This window comes from Podarcis muralis, chromosome 9 (assembly GCF_964188315.1).
Source record: "Podarcis muralis chromosome 9, rPodMur119.hap1.1, whole genome shotgun sequence".
Lineage (NCBI taxonomy): Eukaryota > Metazoa > Chordata > Lepidosauria > Squamata > Lacertidae > Podarcis > Podarcis muralis.
Window position 1 is genome coordinate 1257764 of NC_135663.1, and position 20236 is coordinate 1277999.

Below are 20236 nucleotides of genomic sequence, written 5' to 3' on the forward strand. Positions count from 1 at the left end.
AGAGGTCCAATTCTCTCCAGGGAACGAACTTCTTCCCAAGTTTAAATTTGCCCTTCTCTCAGTATGTGGGTTCATCTCACCCCAGGACCCCAGTCTTGGGGCCACGGTGCTACTTGCATCGCTCCCGAATCCAAAGGCCTCCCTCTGAGCAGCAGCTAATCAGGCCCTTTGCTAAGACCCCGACCGGTTGAGTTGCTGGTGCAGCTCCAGCTGGGCAACGCCCTTTCCTCCGGGGACACGCCTTGCCCTGGGGGGGGGGACTATCAGAGCAGCAGAGGAGAGCAAGTGGAGCTTGGCTAACAGGGGCTGTCATCCCATTAGCACCGGGACGGGGTGGGGTGGGGTGGGGAGGAGTGGCCGGCGCATTAGTGCGCAAGGCTGCCACCGAGTGCGGAGCCCTGTCTGTTTAGATTACAGGGAGGGGCGAGCCGCGGAGGACCAGGAAATTGCTGCTTGCAAGGTGGAGAAAGTTGATGAGCTGAGCGCTGCCGCCGCCGATAACCGAGGCGGCCGGAGGAAGGGTGAACTCTGGGCGACCCGCTGCTATGCTGGCTGACCCTGCCGCACTTAACAGCCAGAAACAAACCAGGTGGATTCACTTTCTTCAGCTGCTGATAAGGGAGCAGGGGCAACACCACACCCTGACCTGCACCTGACCCCCCCTCCTTTCCTGCTCTCCCTGAACTCGGCTGCGGCTGGCGATAAAACAGAAAGAAAAGGCCCTGATAACAGGACCGCAGACTTCGCTGGGCGGCTGTATCTCGCTCCGTGTGTGCATAAGGGTGCAGCGGGGAGGGGGCCCCAAGAGGAGAGCCCCTGCGCAGAGCGCCCAGGCCACAAGCTCCCCCTTTGTCAGCCTGGAGGAAAGCCGTCTCGCCCTTGAACCCCAGAGCGGGTGGGAAAGCGAGTCGCTCTGGGCTACCAGAGGAGGGAGCGGGATTTGGAACCAGAGCCTGAATTTCACCTTCCTGCCAGGGAATCCCACCCTGAAGCCTGTGGGTGGGGAGGGTGCAAGAACCAGGCCAAAGGAATGGCATGCATGCCTCCCATGGGCAATTCCTTGTTTTGGGGTTCTTGTTCAATGGACTTAGAGGCTTGCTTCTGCCTGTGTCAAGAAAACTGAAGCTGAATCAAGTATTGGTGGTTGGGTCAGTTGTTTGGGGGACGATGGGATTCCCTCTCCCAGAGGACACCTCTCTCCTCCCAACACCTCCTGGAACACAGCCTGGCCCTCCTTTGCTGGGGTCATAGATTTAGAGAGTTGTAGAGCTGGAAGGGACCCAAGGGTCATCTAGTCCAACCCCCTGCAATGCAGGAATCTCAACTAAAGCATCCCTGACAGATGGCCACCCAACCTCTGCTTAAAAACCTCCAAGGGAAGAGAGGGGTGTGTTCTGCTGTCAGGTGGTGTCTTAGCCAGGCAAGCTAGGAATGCCATTTCTACTTGTTTTGGTTCCTGAGCCGCCTAGCTTGGATTCCTGCCATGTGCTTGAGCTGTAGGGCTGCCCTTGAAGGATTCCTGGAACCTTGGCCTCAGGCAGAATTCCATGTTCCGCCCAAGAAGGCAGGGCCACAGCGAGAGCGTCTTCCTCTGGTCCCAGCCCAGCCCTGGGACCAGAGGAAGGTCTCTGGGGTTATCCTTCTACGTAAAGTCCTATCCCAGCCGAGCCCCATCCTGGCACCCTCCAGATGTTTTGGATGACAATTCCTGCCAGCCCCACCCAGTTGTTGCCTGAAACATCTGGAGGGCACCAGGTTGTCCTGGGTTCCCCAATACTGAACAGGCCAGGCGTAGTGTAAGGAAAGTCCCCTCATTTCTCCCTGTCCCTAGAAATCAGCAGCTGCAGCATTATTTATTACTTACTGCGTTTCAATCCCACCTTTTTCTCCCAGAGCTCAAGGTGGTCCACGTAGTTCTCCTCCAGCTCCTCATCTGATTCCCACAACAACCCTGTGAGGGAGCTTAGGCTGAGAGGCAGTGACTGGTCCAAGGTCACCCCCATGAGCCTCGTGGGGATTTGAACCAGTCTGACCCTAGTATGTTCCTTCTCAGAAGAGAAAGGTGCTTGTGGGTGGGTGTTGAGGCTGAGTCGTTCTCCATTGTGCCCACAGAGAGCTGCCTGGCAACCTCACGGCATGAAAGCCTTTTCAGATGTGTGTCCTGCTTCTTGTCTTCTATGCCCCAAGTGGTTCACAACATTAACACAACAGAGGGGCTTCAGCTCTCTTACCTGGAGCCGCCAAAAGCGGGAGGCCTTCAAAGCATGGACTCCTCAGCTGGTTCAACTCCTTCAGGTTGAAGGCCCTGCTGAGTCCCTGCTCTCTTCCCGAGACCTTATCCAGGCCGCAGCTGCATCTTTATGTCTTGATAGCTCTTGAACATGGGTAGGCAGCCTAAGGCCTGGGGGCCGGATCTGGCCCAATCGCCTTCTAAATCCGGCCCGTGGATGGTCCAGGAATCAGTGTGTGTCCTTTTATTTAAAATGCATCTCTGGCTTATTTTGGGGGCATAGGAGTTCGTTTATTTCCCCCCTTCAAAATATGGTCTGGCCCCCCACAAGGTCTGAGGGACAGTGGACCGGCCCCCTGCTGAAAAAGTTTGCCAACCCCTATCTTGAAGCTAAAGTTGTGGGGAGATCGAGGAAGCTTCCTGTCATGTGTTGAGAGGTCTCTCTGCCCCCGACAGAGGAGCTGCTCAGACAGGATCCTAAGACCTTAACATGAGAAGAGCCCGGCTGGATCTGGCCAGTGGTCCATCCAGCATCCTCTTCTCACAGTGGCCAAACAGATGCCCATTATGGGATGCCTGCCAGCAGGATCTGAGCACAAGGGTCCTCTCCCCGTCTGTCGCTTCCAGCATGTGGTCTTCAGAAACATTGCTGTTTCCGAATGTGGAGGCAGAGCAGAGCCGTCCTGTCCAGTGGCCTTGGAGAGTCCTCTCCTCTTCTGTGTATTTATCTCATCATCTTTTGGAGCCATCCAAGGTGGTGGCCATCCCAGCCTCCTGGTGGGAGGGAGTTCTGTAGTTCAATGATTTCCTGAGTCTGCCAGCGTTCAGCTTCATGGGATGTCCATGATTCCAGAGGAGCTTTTGCGGAGGGCCATTTAGCTCCTCTCCTGGGAAGCCCGCCCTCAGAAATGGGAAGCTCCGTTGCTTGAGGTTTCCCCAGCAGCTTTCGCAGAAGCTCTGTCAGTGGCGCAAGAGGCTTCTCTGGTCAGAGGGGCTGCCCTTGTTGGCCTGACGCTCTTCTCCCCGTCTGCCTTGCAAAGTCTCCACGTTTGCCCTCGATAAGCTGAAAGTGGGTCAGGCTATTGATTTGCTGCTGCTGTTATTGCTGTAAATTGATCTTCACTTTGTGTTCCTTTTCAGAACAAGTTTATTCGAGGCCATTAAAGCTCCTCTCTCTCTTCTTCCCCAGCCGTTGCCTTTCCCCTCTGGGCTCTGTTTCTGTCTCGCTTTTCAGATTCTTGCTCTTTGTCTCTCTGTTTGGGTCCCTTCCTTGTACTCCCACTGCCTGCTCCTGCCATGAGGGTCTTTCCTATGCCTGGAAGAGCCATAGCCCCCCACCCCCAGGTCCTGCAACCAGCTCTCATTCTAGCTGAACCTCCAATGGATTCAAACGGCAAGAAAAGAGATCCCAGCTGAAGGTTAGGAAGAGCTTTCTGACAGTAAGAGCTGTCCAGCAGTGGAAGGGTCTCCTTTGGGAGTGGTGGGTTCCCCTTCCTTGGAGGCTTCTAAACAGAGGTTGGATAGCCATCAGTCAGGGATCCTTTCGCTTTGATAGCTGCATTGCAGGGCATTGGGCAAGGTGACCCCTGGAGTCCCAACTCCGCAATGCTTGTTCTGGGATTCTAAGTTGGCCTTCCAATGGGGCATGCCCAGCGCAGATATTGGACAGATAAGGAAAAGAGTAGCATTAAACCTCCAGACCTTTGAAAACATGGGATAGATGCTGTGCCAGGAGAGTCATTTCTTCTTGTTCTCCTGTCGTCATAAGCTCATTGGGTTGAGTTGAATAAGTCTAAAGCTTAGCGGATGAGATGAGCTTTTGGAAGGTAAAGGTAAAGGGACCCCTGACCATTAGGTCCAGTCGCAGACAACTCTGGGGTTGCGGCGCTCATATCGCTTTACTGGCCGAGGGAGCCGGCGTACAGCTTCCAGGTCATGTGGCCAGCAGGACTAAGCCGCTTCTGGTGAACCAGAGCAGCGCACGGAAACGCCGTTTACCTTCCCGCCAGAGCGCTATCTATTTATCTACTTGCACTCTGAGGTGCTTTCGAACTGCTAGGTTGGCAGGAGCAGGGACCGAGCAACGGGAGCTCACTCCGTCGCAGGGATTTGAACTGCCAACCTTCTGATCGGCAAGTCCTAGGCTCTGTGGTTTAACCCACAGCGCCACCCGCATCCCAAAGCGGTCCGCGTCTACAGCTTTGCGGATGAGATGAGCTTTTGGAAGGTACTCTGGCTTAATTTAACCACTCAGCCCTTGCAGGCTAATTTTCTTTGTGTGGAGGGTTGGAAAGTGTTGAAAGGTTTTTAAAAATGTTTTTAATGGTGTAACACAACCTTGGAACTGAGGGTGCAGGGTGTGCAACCAACCAACCAACCAATCAATCAATCAATCAGAAAGGTCCCGGGTTCAAGCCCTGGGGTCTCCAGGTAGACCTGCCCGAAATCCAGGGGAGCCTCTGCCAGTCAGTGTGGGCAGTGCTGAGCATGAAGCCAATGGTCCTGGCTCAATTTAAGGCAGTTTTGTAGGGTCTTTCTCTTAATAGCCAATAACATATAATAAACACTGTTATGGAACAAAGTGAAAACTTTGGGACATGTGGCATGAAGCAGACATGAAGGCAACAGTTCAGAAGTGTCACAGAGGGAGGCGGGGGGGGGGACTGTGGCTTGGTGTCCTGGCAGCAGGATCCGGGCTGTTTTCCTGGAGGATCCTGGCCCATTCGGAGGAGGCTGCTGCTGCTGCTGCTGCTTCTCTGCCCCACATGCCTCTGGGTTTGCCTCTCTCCAGGAAATCTCCCACCCAGTTGTCTCTCAGCCTCTCGTGCAGATTCTTCTGGGCTCCAGAGTTCACCTCTGGGTTAATTGCCTTAGTTATCTGTTTGCCACGGCCCTATCAGTGTGATAGGATCAATAAATATGATAGGGAGAAATGCTAAGACATCTTTAAGGCCGGAATGATTGAGCCTGGGACAGCAGAGAAATTTGCTTGGTATATGAGACCGTTAAAATAAGATTAGTTTTCCATGCTTCGCTCTCCCAGTGCTCTGGGGGTGTTTGAACTTTTAGCTCCTTGCGCAGGCAGTTGTGTGCTTGCAGGCTCCACAACACCGTCACAGGTTCAGAGAGTGGGTGAGGTTTGGCGGCAAAGCTGCAGAGGTGAGGAATAGCTCTGGTTGGCATTGCAACTTTGGCTGCAACCAAAACTCAGATCTTTCAGGCTATTGCAAGCATGGACAGTAAACGAGGCTGAGAGATTGGAGCAATCCTGCTTCTGGAAAGCTGGAATTTTATACTGGAAGAAGCCAAACTCTGCCTACCCTGACTTGCTCATCTGTTTCCTTGCCTTATCTTTGCAGCCTAATGTGGCCTAGGAGGCCACCCAGGGAGCTTCTCTGCTGGATTTGAACCTGGCTCCCAACACACTGCACATTTTAACTGCCCGGCTCCTGCTCATATTCCACGTTATGTGTGCTCCCAGTTGGGATGGGATTCTCTGCAAATATGAACGCCGAGCTTCTCCACACAGACCTTTTTCAGATTCCCTTCTTGCTCCTTGGTCTCAGTTAGAAAAGAGTGTTGTTGCCTTTCAGCTCCACTAAAAATAAGAAAAAATTTCATATGTTATATGCATTAAAATTCATATAATAGCATTTGCATCTGCCCTCCAGGTTTCCTATAGTCACTGGCACATAAACAGATACATGCAACACTGAGTTCAAATCCCCCCACAGCCAGTTGCCCACTCTCAGCCTGCCCTACCTCACAGGGCTGTTGTGAGGATAACATGGGGGGGCAGAGTTGCCACATTGGGCTTTTTGGGGGAAAGGTGGGGCAGAAATGCATTAAATAAAAAAACATAAGTGTAATTATATGTATAAAATTATGCTGCAAACATATAGTACTACCTAGGACTTGGCTCATGTATCTATTATGCTTATATTATATGTGAGGTTTTTGCATATAATTAGTCACAGGAGTGTCTCCAGCCTAATGGGTGCTTGGTGCAAGAGACATTATGTTGTGGGCAAAGCTTGATTGGGTCACCTCTGCCCAAAACTCAGAATGCATGTCTAAATCTGTTTAAAACAGATCCGTCCTCTGTCCCTGCTCCCGAGTAAGGAAACATTAACACCCGCAGCAAGAATCATATGAAAAGAATCCAAAAAGTGACCCGAATTTTTTTGGAAGGCCGTAGGATGATATTTTTAAATTTTATTAATTATTATTAATTCATGCAAACTATGCAGAGTTTACGTTATCACTGTCATCTGAAGAAAAGAGTGTTAAAAGATTAATTCTCAAAAGGCACCTAATACAAAATAATTAAATACACTGTAGCATGACTTCAGAAGAAAAAAATATTTTCACCCCCAGAAGCACACTCCATTGTCTCTGGAGACAGATGAATGTCAGCAGTATGCTATGTTCTCTCTGCCCCTGGCAGCTCCACAGAGCCCAGTCTCCTGCAGGGCAGTCTCAAGGGAATAAAGCTCATGGCAAACATCACTGGAGGCAACTGCCTGGTGTGTCCAAATCAAAAACTTTTCACAGAGCCCAAGAAGAACAGGGTGGCATGCAAGGTGCTTCTGTTCAGTAGGTGAATTAGCAGAGATCCCATGGGACTACTCTCACTGAGCACTTTCTCAATCTTGCAAAGAGGTGGAGAAGGGCCGCGCATTTGCAAATAGCTCGCTTTGAAGTCTTGCAGCATTCGGCAACTTCCCCCAGGGCAAAATATCCTTAATGAATTTATTTTATGCATACCTGCCCTTCAGCAGGTTCCCAGGGTGGCTTACGAAAAGCTAATCCTTCCTTTGGCTAACCAGGGCAGCAGTTTTGAGCATGCTTCCCTTGAGAGGAAGCCATCCGGCTTAACCTCTTAGTAGACGTGCAGGGAGTTGCACTCTGAGCCGTCTTCTGTTTGTGCTTTCACTTGCAAGTGGATGGTTTGCTTGTCCAATCTGGGGCAAAAGGGCCTGTTCTGGGTGGGTTCCCCCACATTGTGGATATTGCAGGGCATCTAGGGAGAGCTAAGTGAAGATGAAGCCAGGTTGGGGGATGAACGTTGCGAGGGAGGAGGGATGGTCCACCCAAGACAGAGACCCACCAAGTCTAGATGAGACCATAGCAGCATGGCTATGCTTTAGGTAAAGGTAAAGGAACCCCTGACCATTAGGTCAAGTCGCGGGCGACTCTGGGGTTGCGGCGCTCATCTTGCTTTACTAGCCAAGGGAGCCGGCGTACAGCTTCTGGGTCATATGGCCAGCATGACTAAGCCTCTTCTGGCGAACCAGAGCAGCGCACGGAAACACCATTTACCTTCCCGCCGGAGTGGTACCTATTTATCTACTTGCACTTGATGTGCTTTTGAACTGCTAGGCTGGCAGGAGCAGGGACTGAGCAATGGGAGCTCACCCCGTCGCGGGGATTTGAACTGCCAACCTTCTGATCGGCAAGTCCTAGGCTCTGTGGTTTAGACCACAGAAGTCAGTGGGGGATGCAGACCAAGAGTGGGCAACCCTTGTGAGTGTGGTGGCCAGGTCTTCTCCACAGGCTCATGGTGGGGAATGAACTTCTTTGCAACAACAGCTTTCTTTGCATGTGAGATCCTGGAGCCCGATAGAATTTCTTTTATTAACCTGGGTGTGCTCACTTGGAGCTGCAGAAAAATGTCTATGGAAAATACGACTGGGAGTGGGGAGGGGAGAGAAGGAGAATCAAAACCCTTAATTCACATTAAGCCCTTCCATCCTCCGAAATGAACTGAACTCTGGGAACTTCAGTTCGGGCTGAGTTACAGTTTAAAGGCGATAAGGATCTAACCCGTCCGCGGTGGTTTATAGATTATGAAACCCTGTAGCCTTCCCTGGCGCTCATTCCACGCGAAGGGCAGGAGGAGGAGAAGGAATTGGCGTCTCTGGTTACTCCCCTTCTCCCGCTTCTCTCTCTTCGAGGCATCACTGTACAGTTTACAATTTAATTTTCTGCTTTTGTAATCTGTAGCCCTTGTGTATAGATCATCTAATGAAAAAGGCCTTTTCGGAATTAACGTGGTATTTGGCGGAGAGGGAGAGAACCCCATGTGTTTTCATTTCCTTACCGAAAAATTCCTAAGGAAAGCAACTCCGATTCAGGCTTGTTCAGCAGGCGGCTTGCGCAGTCCGGCGCAGGTTCGTGTCCTCCTCGTTCACGTAGCCAGAGACCTTTTGAGGACACTCTGCACGCCGCCTCCCTATTTGGCGACAATCCCATCCTGATGCACTCGGTCCTACCTCAAAAAGCATGAGCAGACCTTCTGCAGGATGAAAGATCATCTAGGAAGAAACAGGGTGGCCGCAAGGGTTGATGTTGCAAGCCTTCGTATCACGTTTGCAGACATCTTTGCAATGCAGAGCTGGTCTTCCAGTGTTACCTGGTGCCTGTAGATCAAGCATGGGCAAACTCGGCCGTCCAGATGTTTTGGGACTACAGCTCCCATCATCCCTAGCTAACAGGATCAGTGGTCAGGGGTGATGGGAGTTGTAGTCCCAAAACATCTGGAGGGCCGAGTTTTCCCATGCCTGCTGTAGTTCATGTCCTTGGGGATCCTGCCATCTTCCATTCTGTGAACATGATCAAGTCAGTGTAGACATCGCTGAGGCAGGAGCATGAGCATGCTGGGAATGTGTGCTTGGGAAAGCACATCTTTGTTTGAGAGTGTTTGCCGTGTGATGCCCAAAATCTTCCTGAAGGAAGGCATTGAAGCGTCGTTCCTGGTGGTTGTAAATTGCCCACAACTCACTTCCACAAAGCAGCGTACTCGGCACACAAGCCTGGTGGACCTTCATCTTAGCATTGGACATGAGCATCACCTTCTCCGAGACCCTTTTGGAGAGGAGAGGCATTGCTGTGTCTGCCCTGTCAATGTGCTTGTTCAGCTCAGCATCGATGGAGAGGTTGCTGGTTATGGTGGAACCCAGTTAGACAAAATCGTCTACCATCTTGCCCAGTTTCTGTTTCTCCCACTGGCTCACCAGGTGTGGTCTCACCCTCAAATTATATAGGAGAATTATGATGCTGCAGTCAGAAGCTCTGCTGTGTGTTTGCACCTAAGGTAAAGGGACCCCTGACCATTAGGTCCAGTCGTGGCCGACTGGGGTTGCGGTGCTCATCTCACTTTATTGGCCGAGGGAGCCGGCGTACAGCTTCCGGGTCATGTGGCCAGCATGACTAAGCCACTTCTGGCGAACCAGAGCAGCGCACAGAAACGCTGTTGACCTTCCCGCTGGAGCGGTACCTATTTATCTACTTGCACTTTGATTTGCTTTCAAACTGCTAGGTTGGCAGGAGCAGGGACCGGGCAACAGGAGCTCACCCCATCGCGGGGATTCAAACCGCCGACCTTCTGATCAGCAAGCCCTAGGCTCTGTGGTTTAACCCACAGCGCCACCCGCGCCCCATGTGTTTGCACCTACCATCATTTCAATTCACTTTACTTTCTATTCTTCGGGGAAGCGGGTGGGTGGGTGTGTCTCATGCCTCCATAAACTCTTTCCCCAAGTGTAAGGTGTGATTGGGTGCACAAGCCCATCTATCTCATCTGTCCTTTGTGGTTGACAGGCCTCATGCTCACAGAGATGAGATGAGCCATACATTTGGTGTACGCACCATGCTCCATGAGCCAGAGACTCCTGCGTGGCTTTGACTGTACTCCACTTGAGTGGAGCAAAATCTCAAAGGAGTACTTTGGCATAGATTGCTTCTTCACATAGTTCATAATTAAGTTATGGAACTCGCTTCCACAGAGGGTCGTGATGGCCAGCAACCCAGATGGCTTTAAAAGTGGATTGGGCAAATTCATGGAGGAGGAGAGGGCGGTCAATTGCTACTAACCAGGGTGACGTAACCAGCAACGGCCAAGGGCACAGAAGGGGAGAAGGCTCCTGTGCTCAAATCTTGCTTGTGGGTCTCCCAGAAGAGACACCTATTTGGCTCCTGTGAGAACAGGATGTTGGACTGGGTGGGCCCTTGGCCTGATCCAGCAGGATCTTCTTATTGGTGGCCCAGCTGAGCTTTTGACTCATGATCCATAGTTAGCGTAAAATAGATAAAAGTAATCAGCTTTGTTCTTGATCATTGGACGTCCCCAAGATCCCTTGTCTGCTTGGTTGTAAAAGAGAGTTTGGGTTGTTGTTGCTGCCCAGAATTTGGTGTCATTCCTGAGTGGCTACCATGTCTAGTTCATGTGCCGCAGCCTCTGGGGCGGCCACTGGGAGTGCAGTCCTCTTGCGCCTGGAGGCCCTGGGTGCCCAATACGGCGCAAGCAGAGCGCACCAGCTTTCCTAAAAAGGCATTGGATGCCGTGCAGGACAAATCCGTCTCCTTTGCCTGCCTGACGGTCTTTTCTCCAAAAAAATTCTGAGCAGGTTCACGAAGGGGTGAGAGCAATCCTGCTGAGTGGAAATTGTAGTATCATTGGTAGTTTGAAATGGAACCTTGCACATTGGTGCCTTCGGGGAAGTGTGCAAGTAATTCTATCCCTGATGGATAAGAGCGATTGCATAATAAGGATGGGTTGAGGCGAGTCTGCCTGGCCATCTCTGAGGCTGCAATACCAGGCAGGAACAGGATGCTGAGCTGCCCCCGTCTCTCCTCCTGGGATTTTGACAGCTCGCAGACGGCAAACATTCCCTTTTCCACCCTCTGCCTCTTTCGCTGGCTCAGCCTGGCCAGTTCCGCATGGCTGGCTTGGCCTTTGTGCAGCCAAATACCCCTGCGAGTTTCTGCTGGAAAAGCAAATATCTCTCTCCTGCGGTGTTTTTCAAATAGTGTTAAGGGGTGTAAGAAGAACATGGCTGCTGGGTCAGATCAAAAGCCCAGGTAGCCCAGGATCCTGTTCTCACAGTGGTCAATCAAATAGGAAGCCTACTGCAACTGAAATCTCAGCAATGGGCGTGATGGGCCATTCATACTGGAGATAGGACCTGGTTTTCCACTTTTGTTGGACGGCCCCACTGGGTTCCAATGTTGTGAGAGAGGGAGGCAAAAGCTCCCTTTCATGCACCTTTATCATGACTCCTCCTTACTTGCCATTTTTCCAAAAGAAAACATCAGCAGGAAATGTTACAGCCTTTAATCTCAGTTCCTTCAGCCTCATGCTCCTTTTTGCTGCCCTTTTCTTGAGAGTAAGGTCCCACCCCAGAGTTTTCTGCATCTCAATCCCAGTCGATCGACTGCCTCCCATTTGGTGTCTGTCTTCTCTGGTGCTTTCACCTGACTTCTGGGACAGAGCTGAGTCTATCCCAGAGAAAAGTTCTTACTCACACAGTTGTTTTTGGATTTTCCTTCTACCTTCAAGCAGATGGATGCTCTGTACTGATTTGGTCCTCAGTGCACAGCAGGATCTAAGCCTCTGTTCAGACTTCCCCTGCACACAGAAAGTTGTATGCATGAGTCCGGACTGAACACTAAAACGTCTCTCTAAATAAGCAGTGCAATCTGAATATCCCAAATGGCGAGAACATTTACCTGCCTTCCAAAAAAGCTACCCCGGTGTTTTGTACCATCACTGATGGAAAGATGGGAAGAATCTCATGGCTACATTGATGTAAACAGGTTTTGGACATATCAGCCTTATAAATGTGGGCATGAATGAGCAACCAAAGAACCTCAGTCAAGATGTGTTGCTCCATTTGCAGAATACATTATTAAGTTTTTGGTGTAGGACTACTAAGGGGATGGGATAAATGTGTCTTCAGCCCATAAAAGGGGGCTTAGTTTAAGCGTGCAGCCTGCACCCAGCACCGACATTGCACCCAGTCGTTTTACCAGAGCGGCCCATTGGGTCTCATTTCTCCTGGCTGCAGTGCAGAGGGTGGGAAGGGGCAGGTTCTCCCCCCGATTCTCAAACTTCACATCACAGCTCCATGCCTTGAGTAGTAGGAGGCATCTTTGGCAAGGGCAGACTTTGGCCTTTCAGATTCCAGCGGCACCCTGTGCGAGGCCAGATTCTCCCTCCCCCTCCTCCTTGACTTCCATTCCACTCAGTTCATTACATCATAGTTGCGGCACCCCCTTAGCTTGGCGTCCTGCGCAGCGGAACCGGTCGCTCTGCTCCAAATTCGCCTCTGTCTTTGGCAAGCTCTCCTTCGATTCTGTGCATCTACCCAGGAGTCGATCCCAGTTGCCCGTTTGACCTCCGAGCGTAAGGCCGACCCTGCTGTGCTTGAAAGGAGAGCCCTGAGTGCTCTGAGGGGTTCCACATCTGGTGCTCTTAACTTCAAAAACCCGGTCTTTGTCCAAGTGTAGAATCCTGTCCTCGGCGCTGATTTCCCAAGTGGTTGGGTGGAAATGAGGGGTTTGATAGGTGCAAGCTGGATCGGCACAGTTTGTTGTTTCCCCCATTTCCAAGTCCCTTCATCCCCATGATTAACGAGGCATTTCATTAGCTTTTAAGAGCTCTCATTGTTCCACCACGTTTGGCTCCCCTTCCTCTCCTCCAGCGGCTCACATTTTGTCTTGTTTCCCACTCACAATGACCTCAGCGCTGTTTGTTTTAAAAAGTTCGTGACCTCCGAAAAGGGTTGACACCGTCAGATGGCAGAAGAAATGTGCCAGCCTCTACAGCCGCACACCCACGCCCGCCCCTCTCCTGCCTGCAAGGTGGCGGCCGAGGAGCCGGCTCTGGGAGAGGAACAATAATAAATGGAAAGGTTTTCAAGGCTGTGAGTAAACCATGGGGCATGCACGTCTCTTCTGTGCAACACCTCTGCTCAGCTGCAGGAAACAGTCCTGGCACAGCTCGGTGGCAAACTCTTCCCCTCTGCAGTCTAGAGTTTGCCACAGTTCTCCAGCAGCACAGCCTCTGTATATTCTCTTCTCTCTCTCTTCCTAGGTGGGCGAGAAAAGGAGAACCAGCCCTTTTTTCTCCTTGACACCAAAGAGCGGAAGCTCAAGTCTGCAGTTGGGGATGCATAGCTGCTGCCCCCCCCCCATCCCTCTGTTGGTCCTCTTCCTCCTCCTCCTCCTCCTCCTCGCCACTGACTGGTCCAACTCCCATTCCTCTACTGCTGTTGCCTCTTCTTTTGCACATCCGAGATCAAGGCAGAGCCTGCCGTTGTAGCTCCTCAAATTCAGCAGACCCAGAATCCAGCTCACAGCCACAGGAGCAAAGCAGGGCTTTATGAAGGTGTGGAGGAAACCACCAGGGCGCCGGGAAACACTGAGAGGCAGCCCAAGACGGAGAATGAGGGCGCTTGTGCACGTGTGTCCCGGTGCTCAGTTGTTTGCTGCACAGTTTGAACTTTAACAAACAAACACCTAACTGAACTTAGTTGTGTTGCGAATGTTCATTTTGGACAAGCCTGTAAAATCCACAGAACTGCCTTGACAGCCTCTTTTCTCTTTCCCTCTCTCTGATGGTTCTTCCTTTGCTCCTGTGGCAGGGCTCTCCTTGGGGATCTGCAAGTTGGAACGCAATTTTGTCTGCATTAGACACATATCTATAATATTCCATGCTGGTCTTTGTGCATCTGAAGGTCAACTGTCATATCATTCCCTCTTGGACACTTGAAGCTGTGTGGACCAAATTGCTTTTGGGTTGGTTTCCATGTTGTCTTAAGGGCTGGTTTATTTTCTGAAAGAACTTCACTGTAAAACGCACTATTCCAAGGAACACAAAAGGAAACTTTTGGTTTTTGTGTGTGTGTTTTTTTTTTTACATTTGCAGACTGCAGATATGTTGTTGATAATTGCTGATATTTCTCCATTACTTTTTGCAATACTTATCAAAGTGGTTTACAAAGGTTACCAGGCAATGTTACAATACATTGCACACATCTGACTCCCAAAGACTGTAGTATTCCTAACTTCAAAGTTGTGTGTGTCTCTGGGCAAAACTGGATCTAATTCAGGTGCCCTGGTGGCTCCAGAGGGGTGATGCTTTCTTGCATTTTGCAGAGTTTCATAAGGGCGGCATGTGCGAAAATACCATTCCCCCTCTGAAAGTCTGCCCATTTGTACCTAAACTAGCTCACACAGATTTGTGCTGTGGGCCTGTGAGCAACCTTCCCCCAGTCTTTTAAGTACAACAGATGCCCTTCCTGTGCTCTGTTGCCACCTTGGCGAACAGCCCAAACCAGGCACCTTCTCTAAGGTGTGGCAAACATGTTTGTTGCATAGATGACTGAGGAGGCAGCGCTCCACCTTGGGATTCCCCCAACTTTCTTGGAGGAAGGGTGGAGGGCTGTCCCCAGGCAGACTACAACTGGTTCTCCTCTGAGCTTCCTGGAAAGCCAGGATGCTGCTTGCCTGTGTTCCCTTGAGTCATCTATCCATCCTGGCTTTGTTTTTTGGCGGATTGTCATTGGGCTGGTTTGCGGGCCTTTTTTGTGCCACCACAATGTGATAACGGGGAAGGAGGAAGTCTCTGGAGTTTGGGAAGTTGAGCTACGTGCCCAGGAGTGTGGGAAAAACTGGGCTCATTGGCCGCTAATGCCGTTTTGCCTGGCTGAGATGGCTTTGGAGTTCAGCCTCGCCGATGCCACTCCTTTCAAATCCTGCCTTAGAATCATAGAATCGTAAAGTTGGAAGGGACCTTCTTCCCATCATAGAATCATAGAGTTGGAAGGGACCCTGAGGATCATCTAGTCCAACCTCCTGCAGTGCAGGAATATGCGGCTGTCCCCTCCGGGAATCAAACCTGCAGCCTTGGCCTTATCCGCACCACGCTCTAACCAACGGAGCTATCATTATAATCACCGCTTGGGTTGTAAATCTGTTTTGTCCCAAGCAAACAAGACGGTGTGAGCATAACATAAATCTGCTTGTTGGTCACCTGCAGTCGCCAGGCAGGAAGGTTTAATCGCAGGCAGCCACTGGAGTGAGTGTTTTGCAGCTTGGTCAAAGCGGGACACTTTGCCGCCTCTGCAGCCACCGCCGCCTCCTCCTGCTTCTGCCGCCGAGAGTTCAGAACGGCATTTCAGCAGCATCAGGGCCGTCCAGGGGTCAGGGCGACACAGCCTCTTGCTTCAGTCCAGGTTCCTGCTTCGGTTTCAGATGTATCCTTAATCTGCAGCAAACAGCCATAAATCCTGTTATTCCTCTCGGTGCCAAAGGCGATGCTGTTGCTGCAACAAGCCTCGGCGGACGCAATATCTGGATTAAACGCTTTGCCGTTTGCTCTCCCGGCTCCAGCTGAAACTCACCCCGGTGCTGGAGGTGGAGCTGTCTCGCTCGCAGCCAAGCGTGGCCTGCGAGATTGGAGGCCTGATTAGGTTCAGCTCATGCCAATCCCTTCCAGTAGGCTTTGCAGTGGGGTCTGTGCTCTTTCAGCTTCAGGCAAGTGGAGGTGGAAGCCAGATTCTGATAGAGCAATTTGCGCAGAGGGAGTGGGTTCTGAGGACCAGAAGTTTGTCGGACCAAAGGCCATCTTCCTGTCCACAGCCGCAATGCTCGGCCTGGAGTGATCAGGCTGGCAGGAAGCGCCTTATTATTATTATTATTTATTAAATTTGTATTCCATCCTATACCCGCAGGTATAGTGGTTGTTGCAGGGTGGTTGCAACATAAAATCACAAAATAAAAACACAAAATACGGAACGCAAACAAAAACAACCCAATATTCTCTCTCACTCCCCACAACACATTATATAAGGTTCAGTGGGAGAGCGTCTGCCTTGGAAGCAGCAGGTCCTGGGTTCAATCCCCAAAGACATCTCCAGGCACGACTGGGGAGGAGTCATGCCTGAAATCCTGGAGAGCTGCTGCCAGCCAGTCAGTGAGCAAGGTGGACCAGTTGTCTGACTTGCTGTGCTCCTGTGTTCTTGCGACTGGCATGCAAGAATGGGGAGGGGAATGGCCAGCTTTGTTGCAGAAGCTAAAGAGACCATTTGCCTTTACAGCTTGCTTCTTGACTTTTCCTTTTAGTGACACCAGAGCAAGGCAACTTTACATATTACTGTATTTTTCGCTCTATAAGACGCACCAGACCACAAGGCGCACCTAGTTTTTGGAGAAGGAAAACAAGAAAAAAATATTCTGAATCTTAGAAGCCAGAACAACAAGAGGGATCGCTGCACAGCGAAAGCAGCGATCCCTCTTGCTGTTCTGGCTTCTGGGATAGTGCGCAGCATGCATTTGCTCCATAAGACACACACACACTTCCCCTTACTTTTTAGGAGGGAAAAAGTGAGTCTTACAGAGCAAAAAATACGGTAATTCTGATTCCCAAGGGACGTCTCCAGGATTGGCAGTGATGATAAAATGCTGCCAGATATTCCAGGTTTCGGAAACATTCCTGGGTGCTTCCAAGCATTGGCCTTCAGCATTTGCAAATGGCAATGCTCTCCTCTCCCTTTTCAAAAATCTGACAGCTCTGCAAGCGGCGCCCGTGTTTGGCCAGGGCTGCCGCTGGTGACAGGCCTTATTCACACCAGGCAGGGCTCCTCCTTGCCCTCTCCACTTCACAGCTTGTTTGCATTGAGGCTGCCGACACGTCAGGCCAGACCCAGGGCTGCCTTTCCCCCTTGGCGCTCCCTTCCCACCCTGCTGCCCTCTGCCACTCACTTTGACGCGCACTGACAGGTTACCTGAGGGCGGCTTCTTGGAGCCAGATGCTGGCGGCACAGGCGGCTGCTTTCGCTGCAGGCCAGGGACCGTAGGCCAGCACCTCCCCCAGTCCGTGCCCAGGATCTTCTCTCTCTCTCTCTTTTTTTTTTTGGCTGCCCTTTGATGTGCAACTTGAGGATGTCCCTGAAACCTGCCGGCTGGAGCTGTTTGTGCAATGAAGTTTGTGCAATGAGGTCCACCCCTCCGTGTGCCAACGCTCATTGTTTCAGGCCTCTGCCTGGGCTTCTCGTCGGCTGCCGTGATTGCAAGCGTGGTGGCGTTGCTCAAGGATGGATCCCCAATATTTCATTGGGACAGGGGAGGTGTCCTTTGCATCTCTTCCCTGAGTTGCGCATGTGGAAGACAGTTGCTGGCAGTTCTGGTGGATTAATTAATACAGAACCTAAAGGTTATGGTTTGGGATCTCAGCCTCCCCTCACCCCTGGGAACTAGGAATGGATTCAAAAGGGATCTGTGCTCGGTTAGTTTACATGCTGAAAAGTATATAGAGTGGGAAGCTTCAGTTCACCTTTGCAGTTGTTGTTATTGTTGTTGTTTGGAAACAAAAGGCTTTTGGTCATTGGCAGCCAAACTAGGTAGGTAGCATCAGCTGACTGCCTTATTTGAACCCAGATCTCCCTGAACCTTGCATAAAATGGGGGCTCTGGGGTCTGGATTTTTCTTTCCTTTTTTTTATAATAGGGATGCAGAAGTTGGGGGGCAGATTTGGTCCTGCCGGCTGCTGTTATCTCCCGTCTGTTGTATCCCCCATTCCCAGCCGCTGCCCCTGTGCTTTTCTCCAAGGCCAAGTGCTAGTCCAGAAGTGAGCTTGGAGAGGGGTGGGGTGAGGGAATCAGCAGCTGGCCCAAAGAGACTTTGGGGGCTGCCCCTCTTTTGCTCTGAAACTGCCCTCCGCTTCTGGTGTGAGCCGGGTTCCAGCGGGCAAGTGGGCTGCCCTCGTCTCTCTCGCTAGGCTTGCTTGCCCTGGGCATGGCTTGGTTTGGCAGCCAGGGCGCCCCCTCCATCTCACTGTCTCCTGCGTTGCCAGCTCCTGCTCTGGGGTCCCGTCCCTCCCTGGCCAACTCTTGCTGCCACCCAACTCCAGGGTGTGCCAGGGTGCCTCTCTCTCTCTGTGTGGCTTCCCCGGCGCACGTCACAGCGTTGTGCTTTGGGAATGGCGATGGGGACGAGTGAGTCTCCCCTCCCCGCCCCCCACTTTAAAGCTGGCGGAGTCGCTGGCTGCGTGGCGCTGGAGTGTTTAAGCAATGCTACGTGACTGCGCTGGGGAGCAGCGAACAAGTTCAAGGCAAGGTGAAGCTCTTCTGAGATAATCTGAAAGTTCACTGGGAGGTGACAGCAGCAGCGTCAGTCCCATACAGACGGGAGGGGGTGAGGGAGAGGTCACCTCTTCCTCCCCTGCCCCACCCTCGCCGGGTAAACAAAAGGAACCTGCAGTTCACGGAGAACTTGGCACGCGCCAAACGGGAGCCGGGAATAGTTGCCGACCATGCCGGGGTCCTTTGCCCGGAGCCAGCGCCTTTTCCAGTGGCCGGGTGGGGTGGGGAACATGACAGATCCAGCGATTTTGGGGGGCCACCGTCTCATGGTTCTCAATTATGGCAACAACCCTGGTTTAAACAGCCGACCTGATGCTGCAGAGACAAGGGAGGAGCCGTGATTTTGATGGCAGATGAGATGATGCGGAGAGGAAAGGCAGAGGCCTCAGGGTTCGTTTCATGGAGATATCACACAGAGAGGGCATGAGAAGAGCCCTGCTGGATCAGGCCAGTGGCCCCTCTAGTCATTCAGCATCCTCTTCTCAAAGGGCCCGACCAGATGCCCCAAAGGGATTTGAGCACAAGAGCGGCTCTCCCCTCTTGTGTCTTCCAGCAACTGAGATTCAGAAGCATCGCTGCCCCATCCTGACTAGGAGCCTTCCATGGGCCTCGCCTCCTCCATGGATTTGTCTGGTCCTCTTAAAGCCATCCACGTTGGTGGCCATCCCTGCTTCCTGCGAGAACCAGTTTCCTAGTTTCACTACTAGCTGCGTGAAGAAGGGATTTCTTTGGTCTGTCCTGAGTCTTCCAGCATTCAGGGGTAATAGGATGCTGCCCATCATCTCTTGGGTGTTTGCAGGCAGAGAGTGACGCTCAACTGATCTGTGGCTTTGCAACAGAGTGAATTTGGGTGGGGAGCAGCTAAGGGAGAGGGAGGAGCCCAAGGAAAAGCCAGGGCTCAGTTCTGTGATCTATAGGGAGCGAGGACATCCAGTCCCCTGAGTCAGTGACAGGGGCATTCTGAAGGGAGACTTGCTCTCCTTCATCTCCCCATGTGGTTCTCCGCCCTGCCAGACCCTCCCCACCCTTTTGCTGACGCTGCCTCCCTCCCTCCCTCCGGAGCGGGCCCACTGCAAGGGGGAGCAGCTGAGTGGGGACCCTCCCCGTGGAATGTGGCTGCCGGCTGTCAGCTGCAGGTGCTGAGCTGCAGAGCCAGAGAACTCCTTGGCTCCTGAAGTCTGGAGAGAAAAATGCAAAGTATGAGAGCCAGAGAGAAAGCCCCTCTCCAGGTAGTGCCCCCACTCCTGGTCCTTAGGACCTTCCTGGGGTTGCCACTTCTCACCCTTTGGTGCCATTGGCTAGAGCCTCTGCTCAGGGTCCATCCCCCCTCAGGCCAGGGACTCTGCTTCCAGAACTGGTCAGGGGTTTAGGGCTCCAGGGGGTTAGGATGAGGGGCGGGGGGGGGCCTCCTGTATTCCCCCACCCACCCAGCCCATCACCCCTTCCTGGCTGGCAGTGCCTCTCCAGCATCCTGGGAAGGAAAACACACCAAGCTTTGAAAGCATGTGACTTCCCTCTCTTGCAAAGGATTCTGGGAACTGTAGTTCCTTAAGGGTGTTGGGAATTGGAGCTCTGTGAGGGGAGAGGGGGAGCCAGGTTGGGCAATCATTGCCAGCGCCTGTTCCCCGAGCGTTTCTTTCGGCCAGAGATGCCAAGGATGGAACCCTTCTTCCCCTCCCCCTCTGCTACTGAGCTGTGGACCCTTCATAGGCGCATACGAGCCTGCTGGATCTGGCCCATGGCCCACGGAGTCATTGTGCACCCATCTTGGGAACCGTCCTGAGATCTTTGGATGAAGGGCAGTGTATAAATCTAAGAAATAAAAGGAAATTAAAACGTCCAGCATCTGTTCTCCCGGTGGCTGAGCCCCAATGAGAAGCTCCAGAGCAGGATCTGAGCACAAGAGCCACTCTCCCCACCTGTGGTTTCCAGCCACTGGTAGTCGCAGAGCCCTGCAACTCTTTAGAGGGGCAACAGGCAACGGTGTGGCAAGTCCAAATCTCCACCCTGCAAGGACGGGAGCCGCGGACGAAGGAGGCTGGCGTGCCTGGGAGCTGGACCAGCCTGCTCCGTAATCCAG

The 20236-nt window shown here is 52.0% G+C and overlaps 1 protein-coding gene across 7 annotated transcripts in view; it reads left to right on the forward strand.

Moving 5' to 3' along the window:
* The window catches only part of EXOC6B (exocyst complex component 6B), a 214287-nt gene that overhangs the window by 179659 nt on the left and 14392 nt on the right, over nucleotides 1–20236 (forward strand). The window lies entirely within an intron of this gene.